This window comes from Halyomorpha halys, unplaced genomic scaffold (genome assembly GCF_000696795.3).
Source record: "Halyomorpha halys isolate HHAL.00 unplaced genomic scaffold, Hhal_1.1 Scaffold1982.1, whole genome shotgun sequence".
Classification (NCBI taxonomy): Eukaryota; Metazoa; Arthropoda; class Insecta; order Hemiptera; family Pentatomidae; genus Halyomorpha; species Halyomorpha halys.
The window spans coordinates 61,812-74,343 of NW_027113206.1; the positions used below are offsets into that span (position 1 = coordinate 61,812).

At 32.3% G+C, this 12,532-nt stretch overlaps 1 protein-coding gene across 5 annotated transcripts in view; it reads left to right on the forward strand.

The window, feature by feature from the left end:
• Positions 1–892: 892 nt before the first annotated feature.
• Positions 893–12,532, forward strand: part of LOC106690939 (uncharacterized) — an 87,149-nt gene continuing 75,509 nt past the window's right edge. For 4 of the 5 annotated variants that reach the window (XR_010844356.1, XM_067050801.1, XM_067050803.1 and 1 more), the window contains exon 1: positions 893–1,020. The gene's annotated coding sequence lies outside the window, so the exon portion shown is untranslated. Of the gene's footprint in view, positions 1,021–1,370; positions 1,557–12,532 lie in introns of those variants that run through there. The other variant, XM_067050802.1, reaches the window with a different exon arrangement.

Here is a 12,532-nt window from a genome sequence, read left to right on the forward strand (position 1 = left end):
TTATACTTTATAATATACTATAAAAAAAAAAATATACTATACAACATTTGTTATCTGTTTTGTACAGATACTTATGTTCGTTATTTGAACATCAAATTTAAACTAGATTGGTTTTACCTCACTCTTTTCCATTGAATGTTGGCTCCATTCTAATTTGAATAATTTAAGATTCTATTTCCTTTGTTAAAATTTGATAAGTTAACCATCGACATTGCCTGGTGTCAATAGTTTATTGATGTTTTAAGTTTCAATGCTTTATATTTAGAATTTTTTTCACGGTAATTAGAAAATAATGGACCACCTATTATTTATTAAAAGGGTTGTGGCGACACGAACTCTGCTAGTTAACTAATGATCGAAGCTTCCACTTCAGCTATGGCATTGCATCTTGTAAAACCAGATTCAATTTTATCAATTTACTCTGGCAAGTTTGACGCGTAATCGGACCACAATCAGTAGCAATAATAAACAGTTTGTTGAAGGTGTAAGGAGCTTTTTGACGAATTAGACATATATTTTGTCTATCGAGTTTAGAAATCAATTTAGATTTTCGATTCAAGTAAATTTAACGATTGCTTCAGTTAAGATTATGTTCTGATTAAACTGTTATTAGCATTCAAGAGATTAAAAAGCATAGTCAACTGCATAATACAGAATACCCACCTTATGACTGATTTTATTATTGTAGCTCATATAATCGAGAGTATTTAAAATTTGATGTCTATTCTTATATTGATTCTGAAAATGTAATATATTAGATGTTAGTTAATATTATTAATACAATGGCTTTTCTTATTGATGTTTAAGTTTGGAATTGAAGAGAAAATCGAGTTGGGCGGCAATCGATTGAAGCGACAGAGCACCGACGAACCCTGCCGGCACAAAGAGGAACGACCGAGTTGGCGGGCCGCCATAGAAGGAAGACAGTCTGCCCCGAACACCCTTCCTCTCCTGTTCTGGACCACCCTCGGAGGAGATGCACCGCCGCAGATATTGCCAGCCAGGATAGCCAAAGTAGCAGTGAGTACCTTTGGTAGATCTTCTTCTTTGTTTGCCAGTACTTACGTAGCTTCGGATCTCCGGAGCTCAGGCTATTCTAATTATAGCCGCCGCGACTGCTCCCGTCTCTTCCGAGAACTGCTAATTCGTTCTTGTTGTTCATCAACCAGTAATTCGTACATTTAGTTCATCCACCGGTAGTTGTTCATTCAGCTCATCAACTATCAGTTCGTTCATCTTCTTCATCAAGTCATGTCCTCTTGTATACCTTCCGCCAGAACATATCAATTAGGCATTGCCAATAAGGTCGCTGTCACATGGGCTGAAATGAAACCTCAGTTCGCAATGGCCATCACGATAAACACGATACTGGTTCTTGTGGAGCTTAGTCGTGGGCTTGTTCATTTAACAGAATTTCGGTATTTTTAGTACCTGCGCGAAGGATATTCAGTGAAACCTTCCATTACATTTGACAAATGAACCGCCCTCTGTTCTGTTCTGCAGTACGATTTTTTAATTTGAAGTTTAACGGCTGCATGTTCCCCAAATTAGAAAAGGTAAGCCAGGTTATCCATACATATTACCAACCTATTCTAACCACATTTGAAAAGCCGAGGTTTTTTTTCCGAGTTTCCGCCACGGAATAATAATCAACTTTTCTCCGTCCGATTCGAACTCTTCTGACACGAGAATGCCACGGTGATGCCTCAACACATTCTGCTATCAACGGAAGCACAACTTTAAACAAAACTCCAAACCTAAATATCTTATGAAACATTTAATCCGCAACAGGGAATGAAATATCTTCAATCTCTTTCTAATTCAATCTCGATCTGCAAATACTATTTAATGGCGATTGTTTTTATTTAATTACTACGATTAATACTTACAATTGTTTTGATTCATTTTTTTATTATTACTCATGGCTCAAACATAAGTGTTGAACTTACCACCTTCAAACGAAATAGAAACACCAATAAAAATTATTTTTAAAATAGCTCAGAGGTACGAATTTTGATCTTCAACAGGTTAGCTCAGCTTATCGTCCGTTTGATACAAGTATTTCCGTTACAATCACCCCCTTTGATACAAGTATTTCCGTTACAATTACCTTTGCTTCCTTAATTCTCTTCAAACATCTCTCCAAAAACTTTTCTGTTGTACTCAAAAGTTCTTCGAGTAACGGCCGCTACATACCATTGCAAATTTCTCGCAGCCAATATTACAAAGAGAATTAAAACTTTTCAAATAAAATTCCATGCAAAAGGATATCCTACATCCTTCACTCGCTATTGTCAGTCTGATAAGAAGTGACATTCAGAAGCGTTTCTCTTAGTCCAGGCTCAAGTTGGACAAAGCGTTAAATGTATATTTAATCCAACACTACAATACATGAAGGATCAGGCGTTCAGTAATTTCTAAAGGGTACTGTTACTAGACCAACGATTGTGCAAGAAGGTGATTTGATCAGAATCACGCCAGATTTTTACCCAATTAAGGGTACCCAATTTAGGAGGCTGGGTGGACCCCAGGAGAGCTCCAGAACCCACGACTCACGGCTACCGTGTAACAGAAAACAATTTTCTGCCCAGCCGGATTCAAACTCAGGTCCTTAGAGTTAGTAGCAGCGGGCCTACCTCGCGGCTACCCGCACTCCCTATTATTTTTATTTATTTATTTACTATATTTGATAAACTTCTTACTTTACTTCTACCCTAAACTTCTTATTTTTAAAGATTATTAAAACAAATTAATAGCGGATACTTTTAATAATTGTTCATTCACTAAGATTCCTCTCAGATTTTGTAGTGTTCTATTTTAGTTTTATCTCCTAGGGATGAGAAAACATAGTCCTGCATTTGTTTTTTAAGGATAAATGAAATCAGTTCTTAATTGTTTTCTTGCCCAGGTGGTATCACCGAAGGTGGACTAAACCTTAAAATATTAGGACTAAATCTTTCCATTCTATTCACGTTTTAGTCCACGAGCCCAAGGAGAAAAAAAAATGTTATTTCCCCCCCACTTTTCGATTACTTTAATAAAGAATATAAACAATTTAAAGTCGAAATTAATGACTTTGCCTACCCTGGTGAGGGGGAAGGAAAAATGCTAGCTGTTCAAGAAGTTCAAAAATTGATTTGGGATTATTTTAATTTTTTTTTAAATTTGGGTTGTTCAACGGTCAACTATCTACACCTCATTATCTTCAATTTAGATGATTATAAACATCTATGCATCGAATAGTTCCATGATTTAGTTGTGTTAGTAGCTTTTTAGATATTCAGCAATGAGTGAAAAAAATCAAATAGGTGAATAGGGTGGGTGGGGGATCACATTCCAGCCAAACTCCAATAATTTCTGCCGGGTCTGTAAAGACACGTGAGGACGGACGCTATTGCTCAACTGCTGCATTTAATTATTCCAACTGGGCACAGTTCTGCGATATCCCGTGTCGTCGAGTGAGGGTTGTCTGTGACCAATGCTTGAATTTGGTCAGGATCAGTTGACGGACGACCCGAGCGCTTTGCGTCTTCCAAGTCAATATTTCCGGTTCCGAACCGAGCAAACCACTTATGGACGGTGCATTATCTATTTCTTGGACTAATACCCAAGAAGGCCGGTTATCCTGATATTCCGGTTGGAAAGCTAGAAATGGTATAAATATGTTGTATAAACATCTCAAGTTTGCCAGGTTCTAAGTTGTAATCCAGAGCGGGGGTGTAGAGGAAATCCCCGAAGTTTTATTTTTTTGGTGCTGGCTTGTAACTGAGGCCAGGAACTGAATCCTTCAAAACAAAAAAATTCAGCCCAAGTAAAAACGTTATTCTTTGATTGATTAAAGAACAATAAATTATGCGTCGAATGAATAATATATTATTAAGTCGGTCTAGGAATAGGATCAGAATCAGCGGTGAACGATTTTACAAACTTTGTCAAGAAATTCTATATAGTTACTTCAAAACTTTGTCCCATGGAAACGGTTGCTCTAAACTAAAAATCTTTCAAATAAAAGATATAGAGCATCAAATTTTGTTTTACATTTAGAATCTATCTCTTTACCATTCAGTACCTGGTGCGGCTCTTTCACTCACTCACAGCCAGCGAGTCACATTTTCACTCATTCATGTTAATTATAAAGTAATATGCATAAATATACAAGTTGATGTATAAACTTGCTTTTAGCCTGAAATCGACAGGGAAATTCCAAAAATAGCATTTCCAGTGTTTAACCTCAACAAATTTAAATGGTGGACTAAACTTTAAAATCGATAAAATTTTTCTTTTAAGTATTTTATAGCTATTATAGCTAACAAAGGATTGCACCTGCAGCTACGTACGTAATAAAATGTGTAAATTTTTCACCAATATTTCAGTTATTTTTGGCCCTTAATGGATTCTGACTGTCTTCAAACTTGTTAGGCCTATTCAAATCAAAAATCAAACTTTGGCACTATGAAGTTATTATATAAATATCGATTTCTGGATGTTAGGGACAAAATTTTTGATTTATGGAGACCTATATCTCAGGAACCATTAAATGTACAGATCTCTGTTTGCACTCAAATTAAAGCTAGTTGGATGTTATATTAAGTAGTTTATAACGTTTATCTTCTTAGGAATAGTAGTTTCCATGAAATCACCAAAATAAACTTACAAAATATTGATTTCTGGGAGTATTCAACTCTATACCTCATTAGACGTACAGATGTCAAATAGAGCTCATATTTTAAAGAACTTACTCTGCTTTAAATAATGTTCTATAAAGTTTTTTTTAGTGTTGGTAGTTTTTAGGATATAGAACTCCGAATAAAAATGAGCGAAACATTTAGGTTTTTCTGGAATAACATAAACTTCAATGGGCGTGCATCTTAAATACTTCAATATTTACTTTTTAATTACATTTACTGTTCATTATTCTTTATTAAACGTTTATGAAATACTATATGTGGAGAGCGGAGTAGCTCAGTAAGTCAAGGGGCTGAGCTGCTAACTCCAAGGAACCTGGTTTTCAATCAGCAAATTATTTTCTTTTACACTGTAGCCGTGAGTCAGCCCTGTGGCTTCGAGGAGTCCTCTGTGGAATATCTAGCCTCATAAAGTGGGTATCCTTAATTGGGGAAAAACGGTTGAGCATGATCATGTGACAAATCACCTCCTTGCACCTTTGTTCAAGAACCAGTACTACTTCCTTACAGAGTACTCTACCCCTCACCCATTCATGGGTTGTGGCGGTACAGATTTTCATTTTTATATCTTAGCCGTATAAATGTCTGTTTTGGCTTATATTTTAAATACATTACTCTACTTTAAACAATATTCTATACATTTTTATAGTGTTGTAGGAAGTTTTGAGGATAAAGAGCTTCGAATGAAAAGTGATTGGAACATTTAGGATTTTCTAGAATAAAATACACTTAACGGGACCTGGATCTTGAGTACTTTCATATTTGCTTTTGAATGGAATTTACTGCATTATATAGTATGATATAAACACTGAACCGTTTGCTGAAAGGAAAAAATTCATAATTTTTTTTTAATTTAAAATTAACTTTAAATGTAAAATAAATTAATTTTTTGTATCTTCGGAACTGGTGCTATTTTTTATTCCCCCTAACTATACTTGAAAATCCATCAAATTCGATCAGTAACTATACATAGTTTTCATAAAAGTATTCGAAAATTGGAGGGAAATAACTTCTTTTTATTTTTTTCTTCTCTTGGACTATAGGCTACAATAAAAACCGCAATTTAAGCTCTGAAACAAGTTGCTTTGACAGATACAATATCTGAAAACTCGTTAAATGTCCAAAAACGAATATATATATATCGGTTTCTATTTCTTTATTTATTTTTATTTTTTTGTTGCAAAACTTTATAAACCTTTTTTAATTAATTAATAAAGAAAATAGGAAAAAGAAAGAAATTGGCACTATAAAATGTGAAAGATAAAACAAATTTATGGCTTTTTATCATATTGAATAATATAAAAATTCTAGACGGCAGTTTTTTATTCAATCCTTGATTAATTGAAACAATGGAAATTCTTCATTGGAAAAAAAATCGGATAAAATATTCTATTTATTTCATTATTTTCGAAGATCATCAGCTAACATAACTTCCGAGTTTAGAATTAAATTTATTTTATGTTATTGGTTTGAAGTTCGCCACCTTCGAATAATATGGACTTATGGAGCACAATAAGTATTGTGGAAAACGGCTTATTATGAAATTGGCATGGATAGAATCAATTATTCCTTATAAAAAAGTAATAATTGGTTGAATCAAAACTATTCCCGTGGTTGAAGTAACCATATTCCCGACAGTTAGGGATCCCAACCGCTGGCTAATAATTGATAGGCCGTTTCGGTAAAATCGATATCAACTTCGATTAGATATTCTTCCGCTCATTAACATTGCAACATTATGCTATAACGCTTAACTACCAGCGCATTGCACAGCTAAATATAGGAGCCTTAAAATCAAAGAAGGAAACAATATTTATTTATCAATGGTTCGTTCATGAACGAATGTTTATATGATATAGTAGTGATGTAAGCATGTGTTTAAATTTTGTTGAATTTGGTTTTATAGCAACCTGAAGATGGGGGATAATCCCGAAACGTTGTTGTTGTTGTGTATGAAATAAACTGTTACAGTAACAAGGAAGATTGTGTCATTCACCAAATTCATATTGATTCTAGAAACTCTTCCAGTAGAAGATCATTAATTTTTAAATATATTCCTACCCTGTTTTTCGTTTCAATTACCTATACATGGAATATATAGAAAGGGAAAGTTGTACGATCGTACAAAATTTCGAATTCGAGTTTTCCACGAAAATACATTTTTAAGTCAAAAATACTAATTAACTAATTACTAAATAATAATTGGTATCGCAAAATGGTCTGTTTTTGAGAACAGCCAAGCTCAAAAACGAGACTGGAATCTTATATTTAACCCGGCAGGGGAATCCTATTTTTTTTATCCCTAAGAGGTGTCCGGTGAGTATTTATCTCATGGTAGACGATTTGTACTATTTTTTTTTTAAACAAGAATGAAATAATTAACCATTTCACATTTTTATTAATAGTTTATAACTATGAAAGGATTTGGTAATTAACATAAGGAGATAAGAGGAAAAATATTTTTTCCAGACTGAAAACACATTTCTGGCAATAGTAAAAGGAAGGTGGAAAATGGGTGCGGTCAAATAAAAACTCAAATAGTAATAAAACTATGTATATTGAACCAACGTTCCACCCCACGTTGTAGGGCTTGATCAGGGCTTTCAGGCTCCAAGTTGGAACCAAAGTTAAAGCCAAAGTCACTTTCAATTTCGTTCCAACTTCGAGTCTGAAAGCCCTGTAATGTGGGACGAAACGTTGGCTCAATATAATTGGTTTGATCACTATTTGAGTTTTTATTGACCGCACACGGTCAATCAACATCTTCCCCCATTCTGGTGATAATAGTTTTAATATAGACCTGTTATATACCATTGAAAAGCCAAATATAATGTTTGCTATAAAAATTCGAATAAGGTAATGGAGAGTGACAAAAACACATTACTAAAAAATCTGTTCTAATACAAAGTAATTGAATGTGATGATGACAAAAATCTTAGCGATTATTCTCAATGCAATTTGAAATTGAAATTTTAAATTGTAGCTCTTTCATTAGGGACTGAAGAATTTAGATTACATAGAAGATTTAAATTGCCACGGCTCATGATTTAAAATAAGAGACGCAGGAGGTGTCTTGGTCAAAAAATGCTCAAGTAATATAAAATATGTAACGTTAAGGGAAATGCTCATCACTCTTACCGTTGAGAGGAGGTCAGAGCAAAACTGAAATGCGAATAGGTGGGAAGTAGAAGAGGGAGTAAGGTAAGCAAGAGACAACATCAATGGCTTTACGGTAAAAGAAAAAACAAAACAGATGAAATGCGAGGAAAATGTAGACGTTTATTTCCCGACATGAGCAAAATCCTCAAGGCTACACCTCTCCGGGTATATGCCTAAGAAATTAGAGCTATTTTTTCCTTAAAAACATTTCTAATTTTTTTTTTAAAACGGTTATGTCAGGAACTAATAAACAAATATATTAGGGGTCACATTTAAGACTTACATTAAATGATGTTTTAGGGATGAAGATAGTTTTAAAGATATTCCAATAGCTTCTGGGGTACGCTGACGACTTTGATGTTGCTGCCAGATCGGAACGTGTATTAAGAGAGTCCATAGAAGATACAGCAAAGTAACTTGGGCTACAAATTAATGAAGCTAAGGCCAAGTATATAAGAGTCGGAGGAGATGTTATGTGCGCACTGAATGTTCAAAATTTGTATAAGCAACTTCTAGAGATGGGCAAAAATTAGCAGTAGTTAAAACTAATAGCTAAAGTTGCTATGGATACGACCCTTGTTCATGAACGAACCATTGATAAATAAATATTGTTTCCATGGCAATTTTAGCTATTAGTTTTAACTACAGCTAATTTTACGTTGCTGAATGGTCCAGGAGGTACCGCACCTTAGCATGGAGAATGCAAATGACCTTTATGTTAAAAGAGTAAACGAATTGGTGAGTTTATATTTAGCCAGTTCCGACCGCCTGTCTCTGCTGATTCATCGCCAATCATTTGAAAACTTTCTACATAAAAAACAATAATTGAATTGTTACTTTCAATCAACTTGATAAAGTACCGAAATAAAAAAGGTAAATCTTTTCTTTTTTTGTTTTTTCGCCTGTAAATCCTAAATGGCTATTCTTAACGAAAAAGGTTATTTTGAAACAAAGTAAAGAACATTACATTCTTCTTAGACTTCATACTATAACTTTATCTCTCGGTCAAGTGGTATGGTCATAAACAACATGCTCTGGTAGGATATGGAGTTCATAGCATTTATGGCCACAGATATTGGAGCCCAAGGAACGACGCAAAGGGGTGGAAAACTGCCGTTTTTGTGCAAAAACCTCTAAATTGTTCAAATCTTCTATAATTCTCATGAATTTCTATTTTATTCAGGGTGCTGAATGGAATGGAATGATTTTTTTTTTAATTTTGATAATATTTTCAGGTGTAAAAATCTTAATTTTCTTCTATAAATAAAATGTTATTCCAATTCATGTTAATTTGATTATTTTTCTCCCTTTATTTTGGTTATATCTTCCAAGAAGGCCCCTGACTTATCAATACGTAAATGAAGCTTACACAAAAGTTGCTCTAACACGAACTCTATTATGATGAAATAGTCTCATTACAAAGGTCAATAAAGTTCACTTTTTCTTGTCTATCAAAAATGTGCAAGAACGAATTTTTCCAAATTTTAATTTTATTGGCCCAAGAAATTTTGGAAAAAAAAATATTTCAAGAAACAAGCTTACTTTTGAAAATCTGCAATTTGTGTACTTTCGTTGGTATTGATTTGGTCGAAATATTTTTTTTTTTGGATTGCTTAAAGCCAAATAACAACAACCAATAAAATCTCACTCCTTTCCAATGCCGAAGTAACGCCTGTATGAGTACGGCTCAAAAATATTGTTCGATTTAAACATAAATAATCAGTTGTAAACCACCTACAACTTATTAATAGCGTCTGTAAGATTAGGCCTACCGCTCACAAAATATTATTATTATATATGTAGGTTGATTTTCTTTAATTAGTTAGAGATGTTCCTTTTATGGAAATGGTTTTATGTTCCATTCCACATGCCTTGTAAGATTTTAGTTTAATGATTGACACTTAAGAGTTTTGTCATTAGGGCTTCATGCTTCGGTTCATGGAAGAGAGAGTGATTTACTAGAAGTACTAACAATTGTTGGCCCGTAGTTGGCTTATTTATTAATACCAACTCTGCCTGGAAATGGTTATTTTAATCTTCGATCGCAGCCACTTTAGATACAAAACATCTACGCTATGTGCCTTTGTCCATATTTTCGATTCTTTAGACGTATATTTAAGTATTTATGATATTTTGAAAATTAGTACTTCTTTCGTGCAACTTACGAAATGTGCAACATGGTGATATTATTCTCAGCATTAATTTAAAGTTATAATAAGCTATTAATATTTGACGATAGATTAATGCGACGAGAAGATAGTCGAGTGCGTGGTCAGCAACAAAATACACATTAAACAAAAACTTATTTATTTATGCCGATATTTTGACCTGAATTTCAGGGCTTCCTCATCTTATGTTAAATTACCCATTTTGTCACTCTTGCATTAAATTTTAAAATTTTAATTACACATCAACTTAACGCTATTATCACATTCTTATCACACAATATTTTTAATCTTCCTTACACTCAGTTAAAGGCATATAATTGATTTATTTTAAACTGTATTATAGTCTAAATTCTTATTTCTTTTGTTATTAAAATTCACATAAAAGCTAATTGTAAATAGTAACATAAAATTTACCCATATTTTTCATAAATTAATTTTGGTTAAAATCTCTGCATAAGATTTTTAAAATTATAAATAATAACTTGGAGATGTTCCGGACGCGTTCAAATATAATTCAAATAATAATTAAACTATTTGTATTGAGTCAACGTTTCGCCCCACGTTGGCTCAATTAAATTAGTTTATCACTATTTGAGTTTTATTTGACCGCATCCGGACCTTCCATTTGTTATTATATAGGGTCGATCAGAGATCTTCCAGTATTTTAAAAATTATTGTTCTTATTTTTCCATCACTAATTATTAATTTGCGAACATATATCATTTCAATTGCAAACAAAAATTTATATCTTCCAAATTGAATGTATAATATTTTATTTTTTAAATCCCTATTATTTTAATTTTATTTTTTTGTGCTGTTTTTCAAAAAATTTTTTTTACAAATGAAAATAATTTTTATATAAAGTGGTCATTTTCATTTTAATTTTATTTATTATATTTATAAATTATTCTTTAAATCATACTTTTCTATTTACGTTTAATTCTGTTTCTTTATGCTGTGAATCGATTTTAACTAATTGCCTTCCTAATTACTATTGTTTTAAAAATCTATTTTATTGATTATATTGGCATAACGTTGTCCAATTTCTCTTATATCAGTTTCAAAATTAACTACGCCTTTTATAAGTAAAAACAATTTTTTTTTTATTAAAACGCATTGTCAAATTTGTTAATTGTAAAACTTAATTGCAAATATTTTTATTTTTATTCGGATGGCATACAGAATAAAGGGTATAAATTCCTGAAAAGAAAAATAATAAAGTTTTAACAAAAAAAAAGTTTTGGAACTTTAGTTGTATGATTACAACTGATTATTTATATTTAAATTAAATAGATTATTTTCTATTCCGCTCCCGTACCATCTTTCTTTTCTAAATTACACACGGTCACTCAACAATTGTCCAATAATTTTTACTATCAGGGAGGTCGTCAGCAAAAAATAAAATAAAACCTATTTAATTGAGGCTAAAAAACAAAAATTTTGATTTGGCTAGTTTGCTTTGACAAGGCCATATTCCAGTAGTACATTACGTATCCCTCCAATCCTTCTGTTTCGGTTTTCAACAAAGCTTATAATTTTCATGTTTTATTAAATGGAGGGAGTTATATTGAAACCGTAAACAAGGAAAATTTTTTTGGCAAGTGGATCGTAGAGGATGCTATAAGGAACCCGACGAGGACTAAATATAGCCATTGTACTCAGCTGTAGCCACCATTTTGAAATTATCGCTTCTAATTAAAAATATGCCTTTGTATACCTTTAGTTTTTTGTTATTTGTTCCTTCCACTAAAAGTTTGCATCGGTACTCTTATACTCTTCTCCTTAATTGTACTGATATACTAATATTTATATACAATTAATATTCATATTCCACTGATATTTATATATCAGTTGTTGTTAAAACTTATGTCTTCCTAAAGCTAAGGTTATAGTCAGTTTTTAATGCAGTTTAATAAAATCTAGTTCACGGTGTCCCCTTATTTCATTTTATCATGTGCACATGAATACTTTATAATAAAGATTCATGTAGGATTTAAATAAAATTATATTTCACTATCTTGCTGCTATAGGAATTATTAAAAAATATTTGGTGAACAAATTGAGAGTAATTAAATGTTATGGATCGGTACTGCGTTGGGTTCTCAGTTATGGTACCCCGTAGGTCTAAAATAAGTTCGTGGCACAGTTATCCTCAAAGCGGGTTAACTAAAGGGAGAGAAGGCATTCACCGATTTTAACCAAATTTATTTTAGTGATTCCTCATCCACGTGTACATGCGTTCTCGAAAAAGAGAAGAACTACCTGAAGAAGAAGCTACATTTCTAGAAAAAATAGTTAAATGAATGATTCAAAACATTAGAATTTATTTTTACTAAAACTCGATGTAGAATTTAGTAAATTAAAACTTTTTTATTTAATCTATTTCTTTTAATTATTTAAAAAGTTATGACTCATTCACAACGTTAAAAAAAAGTATAAGAGTTTTTATAAATTAAAAACTAATAAACAAAACCATATTTATTTATTTTATGCCGACGTTTCAAAAAAAAAAAAAAAAAA